The sequence below is a fragment of the Impatiens glandulifera genome, chromosome 1 (assembly GCF_907164915.1).
Source record: "Impatiens glandulifera chromosome 1, dImpGla2.1, whole genome shotgun sequence".
In the NCBI taxonomy this organism is placed as follows: domain Eukaryota; kingdom Viridiplantae; phylum Streptophyta; class Magnoliopsida; order Ericales; family Balsaminaceae; genus Impatiens; species Impatiens glandulifera.
The window spans coordinates 81323478-81330867 of record NC_061862.1 but is presented as its reverse complement, the minus strand read 5'-3'; the positions used below and the strand labels follow the sequence as shown (position 1 = coordinate 81330867).

Genomic DNA, 7390 nt, shown 5'->3' with positions numbered 1-7390 from the left:
AATGATCATAAGTCATACCTCTTAAGTCTTAATAATTCTCAAACAATATCTAACACGATTAAAAGACCTATGCTAGAGAACTCTATTTTTGGTTCTTCATCCCTCTCCACTTTTTATGGGATGTAGAGGAAGGTAATCCAAGGGGTTCTTTAACATATATTTCTTTATCACACAAAAAATGGCATTTTTAAAAACAGTGCATGAGTCAAACCTACCATAAATATATATATATTTATATATATTATATATATATATATATTCTTTATTTTTATTTATTTAAATACTATTAATAAACCAAACAAATTAAATTGAATTTAAATGAATTTCATCTTAATTTTAATTAATTTTGTTTGTCTTTTGGTTTTGGCAAATATATATATATATATAACAAAACAAAACAAAAAGTCTTAGGCACGGATACCCAAACCCCAAAAGAATTCAAACAAGCAGGGCCTAGGCAACAGCTAAGCACCCAGACCCCTCTTTCCCTTTCATCTCCGCCTGTCCATCTCCTCTGTGCTGATGCTCCTTAACACCATAGGTAAAAAAACATTCGGAAAAATCTAGTTGCTGGTATCAAAAGACAAACAAGGACGGAGACGCGAGGATCACGAAACCACGAGGAAACAGTTAGATAAAAAGATCGAGGGAGGGAGAAAAAGGAAGGAATAGAGAGAGAAAAGGATGAGCGGCCATTGTTGATGTTCTTGAAGCTTTTGCTGCATTTCTTAGTTTTGGAGTTGGAGATCTCCATTGCACGTGGTATAAATTGCAAATTGTTTTGAAGCAATTTGCAAACTATGTAAGCACACAAATCACTTTCATTCTTAATGTAGCTTCATAATTTGTTTCCTTTAAAAAAAAACGACTGTAAAAAATAGTTTCATTTAGTGTTTATTTGTTCAATGTTCGATTTTATAATGTCCTTTGTTCAGCGTGTGATGATTCTACATAGTTTTGGATCATTCAAATGAACTAAAAATAAATAAATGATTTCAAAATTTCCTTACAAGATGGTTATCTATATGTGTTTCAGTTTTTAGTCTGAATTGTTGCTGGCTTGTTTTGAATATGGTAATGATTTTTTTAAAGGGTTTTAGGAATGACCGGTGCTACACAAAAGTGTTCAATTTCTGATTTTAAAAATCACAGTTTAGCTCATTTAAAATGCTTAAGTTTTATGTTAATAATTTCATTGTGTTTGAGATAAGATTGGAAAGTTGTCTTAGTATTGTATGTTGGTTTAAGATCGTACTAGGATCGATTCAAAGAAAGAAAAAAAGAGGAAAATAGCTTCTAAAATCTTGAATGGTTGAGTGAATAGCTACAAAAGACTGACTATTGTCCATCCTCACATTTACATCTGGAACCACAACAAAATGAAAATAAAAAAAAAGATTTGAACTCATGACCTCTTTCGCTTCTCCAAATATATTAACCCCAGATCATCTTCGATAAGAGCGTTTATGCTTTCAACCTGAAATCCCTTCTTTCTTAATCCCTCTCTTGAAACCTGCTCCACTTTCCTCCACCTGCCCCCGAATTGACCCGACGTCAAAGCTTCTCATCAACTCCTTAACCACTTGTCTTAAGGCCATATTTATTTGCTCCATTTTGTTATTTATTATTATTATTATTATTATTATTATTTTATATTAAACAGCCTTATTTAAATTAAAAAATTTTCAAAACAAAAACAAAAAACAGAAAATATTATTTTATAAAAACACAAAAATATACCTAAGTAGGTTTGTTTGAATGCTATATTTTAAACTAATTTTTTATCTTGTTCTGTAAGTACTTTTACCTTTCTCACTCACAAATACTATCATTTATTTTATTCATAATATTTTAGATTTAGGACCATGACATAGATGCATGCAATAGAAAATACAAAACTAGACATAGGTTATTTTTAGACGCATGCCCTATGATTGGATAAATAAATAAGGTCAAGAATAATATTTTTTTTAAATGGTCAAAAGTGTAAAGTAGAAATTATCATGTGTCAGGCACGTGAGACATAGTGCGAGAGCCCTTTATGACGTGTAACCAAGAACCGAATTAAGAACAAAATATTATTCTTTCCTAAATTCTCGAGTAGTAAATTATGTACTGACTCTAGAAAAATCAAAACTAGTCCAAATCGAGATTTTTAAATGTACTCCAGCCAAACCTACCATTTTGGTTTCTCGTCTCACTAGAGAGTAAGGTGAGTTATGAGACGCGACTATCGAGTAACGAAAGCCCTTTATGGGAAGAGTCCTTTTTTGGCGTTACACCATGATTCGTATATTTGTCATTTTTTAAGATAAATCTTATAATAATGGACTAAGTGGGAGAATGTAAGATTTAATTTCATGTAACAAATAAAATATAATACACATTAAGGTGTAAATTGTCCTATTCAATAATGTGTACAAATTAATTTATTGAAATTAATTTGTATATTGCAACATTTGGAATTACACATTAAATGTAGGAGGTTATTCTATATTATGATATTTAATGTATTTTAATTCATTCTCCATAATGTATTTAATGGAGTAGTTTATATTAAAAAAATAAGTCCTTAGAGCTATTTGATGACAATAACTCTTTAAATATAATTTATTATCTTTAGAGGTCCTTAAGCCTATTTCTTTTATTAAGAATTTGCACCATTGAGTGTTAAGAAAGATAAAAGGTTTAGAAGAATCTCTAAGGACTCTTGGACGTTTTGTTAAAGAATTTAAAGAGTCGCCGATTGTGGGAGAAATTCATCACCGATTATCTAGTGACAATCAATGGTTGGAGGTAAGTGCCGTTTGTGGGAGAAATTCATCACTGATTATCTAGTGATAATCAATGGTTGGAGGTAAGTTCTCGATTCAATTACACTTTCACACTTTCGCTTTTCGATTAATATTCGTAAGGATTTTAGAATCATTAAAATGATTTGTTTTAAAGATTTTCAACAAGTTCTCCCCAACCACCGTCGTAAAAACTATGTAACAAAAAAAAGTTAATGACAATATTTCTCTTCATTTGAAAAAAGTATTGATAGTGTATGGTTTTCCATTTTCCATATTTATAATAAAAAAATTTGCAAACTAGATAATGCACATAATTTATATTGATCACATAAAATGATTATATGAAAGAAAATAAATATTAGTAGAACATGTGTGATGTGTTGATGATTGTAGAGATGAATTTTTGGATGGGTTATCGATTATGATAAAATAATGTATGTTGTTTAAATTATTTGTTAATTTGATTTCCTTGAGTATGAGAATCGCAAATAAAATCATGAACATATTTGTTTGATGGACTTCATAGTTTGAATGTTTGTGCAATTTTCTAAGTACTCAAATATTTCTTTGTTATTTGCAAATTATTATTGGAGGATGTTTCTCAATAAATATCAGTTAGGGACAAAACATGCATTGTTCTATATCCTTTTAGAATCCTTAGGGTTCTAGAATAGAGTATTAATGTCTCACATTATATGTTATTTTTCTATTCAAATGAAATTCATATTATTAGATGGTTCTGATTTTAACCTTTGTATGACATGATAAACTCAATGTTCTTTGTATCCTATTTTTTTTTTTTTATAAATTTTTTAGATATAAAAAACAATGTTAAAGAGTTAGATTTTGCTGTGATGTAGAAGAAGGATATTCTTGATATCATAGTTGTTTGACTTATTCATGTTGGTTTGAATTCAATGTAAGTAGTTTCATTTTCTTGGTTATGTACTCCCATTGTGTTTTATGTTTCATTTGATGATATTGATCTGGCTAGCTTTTCAACATTAGTTAGGTCTTAAAATGATTAGATTAAATAAAATATTTTTATCTGTACTTTTATCTAACTGTCATTTTCATTTTGTCATTTTCATTTATGTCTTGTCTATTTTTTTCTGAATAATTTGTCTGTGGTGTGGATGGTGATGTGTCACTCAAGAAAAGTTGTCAAGATGAATGACGGAGTAAACTAGAATAATTTTTTTTATTTTTTAATCTAACTGTTAAATTATGATTTACAATAAAAAAATATTAAAAAGGTAAATACAATTGAGTTGTCTCTCATGCATATGTTATGTACAATTGGCCATCTCTCTTACATTGTTCTTTCCCATATTTTAACCCACTCATCTACTCCAACTGTCCATCTATTTATTTATATATTTATATGCCAATATCCTTCACTTAGTTCTATCAGCCTCCTCTTATCTTCATCAGCTCTTCATTTCTTTCTCTGTTTTAATTTCTCTTCTCTCAGATGGCTGCTAGTTCGATAAATCCTCTGATCATGTGTAAAATAATTGGAGATGTGGTGGATCCATTTGTGCCCACAACAGACATGAATGTCTACTATGCAACCAAGCATGTTACTAATGCCTGCATCATCAAGCCTTCCATGGCTTTCAATCCCCCAACTGTCACCATTTCTGGATTGCCTAATGAGCTGTACACCTTGGTAATGATTTCTCTGTCTATTTGATTAATCTTTTGGGGTATTTGAGTTAGTGCATGTGGAATTCCTTTTATTCTAAACATCAAAATTATATTTACTAGAAAGTTACATTTTCTTTTGTTAGAAAAATGATTAAGAATTTTATACAGATTAGGCACAAAAATCAATTAAACAATTGTCCGTTACTAAATTAAATATTAAAGTCTAACCATAACAAATAAAGTTGTCGGCTTTGTTTTAGAGGTTATCGCCCTCATTTGAATTTTAGGTTAAACGGGATTTTGGGGTTTTCTGTTAGTTATTGCGTCGATTTGAACTTTTTACTTACACGGGTTTGGCTTTTAATCAGAGACTTTTTACGTTACAGGTTTTTGTTGATATTTTTAAGTAGGTGTTACCCACTTTTAGACTTAATTTATGTTTACAACGATAAAACTAATTGTAAGTTACAAAATTCAACTAATTGTAAGATACAAAATTCATTGGGAGTTAAATGTATAATTTATTTTGTAAAATGTCTTAAAGGGTAATAATATAAAGTAGTAAAATAATTTAAAAATAAAAATAAACAAAATTTTATTTAATAAATTAGGTGGTGTGATCTATAAAATAAAAATAAAAATAAAAAAAATGAATGAAATGATGTAACTATTGAATTTGTAAAATAAATCAATACAACTTTCTCTTAGAAAATTAAATATTATGCTCAATATATCATATATTATATATTATTCTACTTGAATATAATGTTATGGCATGTACTGAAATGGACCACTTAGACCTGCATTCATTAATCAATTAATTGTCAATAAGTGAAAACTAATGAACAAAGCAAACACACATGTCATTTATTTCATAAATACAAATGTGTTTTTTTATATTATTTTAATTCTTCTTTTGGCATACATGATCAGGTCATGACAGATCCAGATGCGCCAAGCCCTAGCGAGCCACTCCATGAGAGAATGGGTGCACTGGTTGTCCTCTCTTTCTCTTTCATCTATTTTTTTTTCAAACCATTTTAAAACCTTTTTTTTTTTTTGTTAAATTTACCAACCTAATTAATCATGCATGTATATTAAGCCTACTATTTTGATGATAAGATAAAATTTAATCCATGATAACTTATAATAAATTAGAAATATATATTTAAATGTTTAAAAGTTTTGTAATATTACAATAGAACTTTTTAAGACGAGAAGAATTGGTTATATATAAAACTGAAACATCGTTTAAGAGAAAGTCACCATAATCATTTAATTCTCAATTCTTATTTGTCATATTTATCTTGTTGTTAGAAAAAGTTATTAGTAACACAAATCTTTTTTAGAAATTCTCTACCTATCATATCATTACATTATTATTATAAATATTAAATCACTTATTTGATTAACTAAAAATATTAAAATATTCATATTTATTTCTTATTAATTTTAAATATAAAAAATATATTTTAGTAATTAAACGAATTAAAAACTCAAATAATTTACATTTTTTAGCAAACAAGATTTGTTAGACAAAATTAAAAAAAAATCTCAAATAATCAAATATCAAACAAGCTTAAGTCTTGAAACATCTTATTTAAACATTTTATTTAACAATTATTTCATTAAGATTTATTTTAATAAGAACATTGTTAACTACGTATTTCTACGTCAAAATGCATTAAACATTAAAGGAGCAACAATAGTATTAGGTAATAATATTAAGTCTTACAAACCCATATAAAAATGTGATAGAATCTTTTGGTATATCAAACTCCTGGTGGGGATTCATTTTCCTCTCACAGGAGTGAGGGCAAACCAGTAAAAAAAAAATTGTTTCAAACGATTGTTTTGTCCCCTCGAGAACAACAGGGGTCCGTATAATAGAGGATATAATCTCATTGATTCTCCATTGATTCTCCAGGGGTTGATTCAATATAGTAAGAAGAGTTCAACAATTTCATGTATACTAATGTTTCGTTTTATCCTTTTAGGATTGTGGCCAACATTCCCGGAGGTACCAATTCTGGTGAAGGTGCGTTAATTTCGTGTTGTGTAACTTTAAAATGTAATTAGCTAACTAAGAATGAGTACCAGGTGGGAAGATTCAAACTCATAACCTTACAATATGAATTCTTGCACTCACCTACTGAACTATGAGTAAACTAAAAATGCAGGAAAAGAGATAGTGCCATACATGGAGCCATGCCACCTGTTGGAATCACCGTTATATTCTAATACTATTTAGACAGTCCAAATATATCGACCAAACTATTGAGAAGCCAAATATTATAACCAGGGCCAACTTCAACACTAGAGCTTTCGCACATCACCTATGCTTGGGGGTTCCAGTTGCAACTGTTTACTTCAATGCACTAAAGGAACCCATCAACCAACGAAAGAATGTCTAAGTTATTTCATCTTCTCCTTGAATAAATATATATATTATCATGCATGAACCTAATTACTATATAAAGACATATCTCTCTATCTATCTATGATCGATCAATCAATCTATCTATACATTTCCTTTTTGTCTTTTTAACAGTTTGTGATGTGCTTACTTATTGGTAAAATGTAGTACTCCTTCTCTTATTCACTTTTTCTTTTTCAACATTCCATATATTATATACCATATTTACCTTTTTTTTAAGATTATCAAATTATTTAATTAATCAACATTAATTACACACAATAAAAAATATTAGAGAAAAATGTAAAAGATGTAAACATTATAGTTAATGATATTGCTATGTGATGGATAGTTGATTGATTGGGTTACCCCTTCCTGATAGAATCTAGATAAGTTAGAGATATGTGTGGTTAGTCTAGAGAAAGAACTAGGTTAGGTTAAAATTTTCTCTCACGAGCTCATCGTTGCTGATTGAAGACGGAGGTTGTGAATTCATGATTCACATATGCTCTTTCTCTCTAGAGAAAAC

The 7390-nt window shown here is 28.9% G+C and overlaps 1 pseudogene; it reads left to right on the top strand.

Annotated features, from left to right (window-relative positions):
* Window positions 1-4172: 4172 nt before the first annotated feature.
* LOC124921855 lies at window positions 4173-6993 on the top strand (annotated as a pseudogene).
* Window positions 6994-7390: the final 397 nt, after the last annotated feature.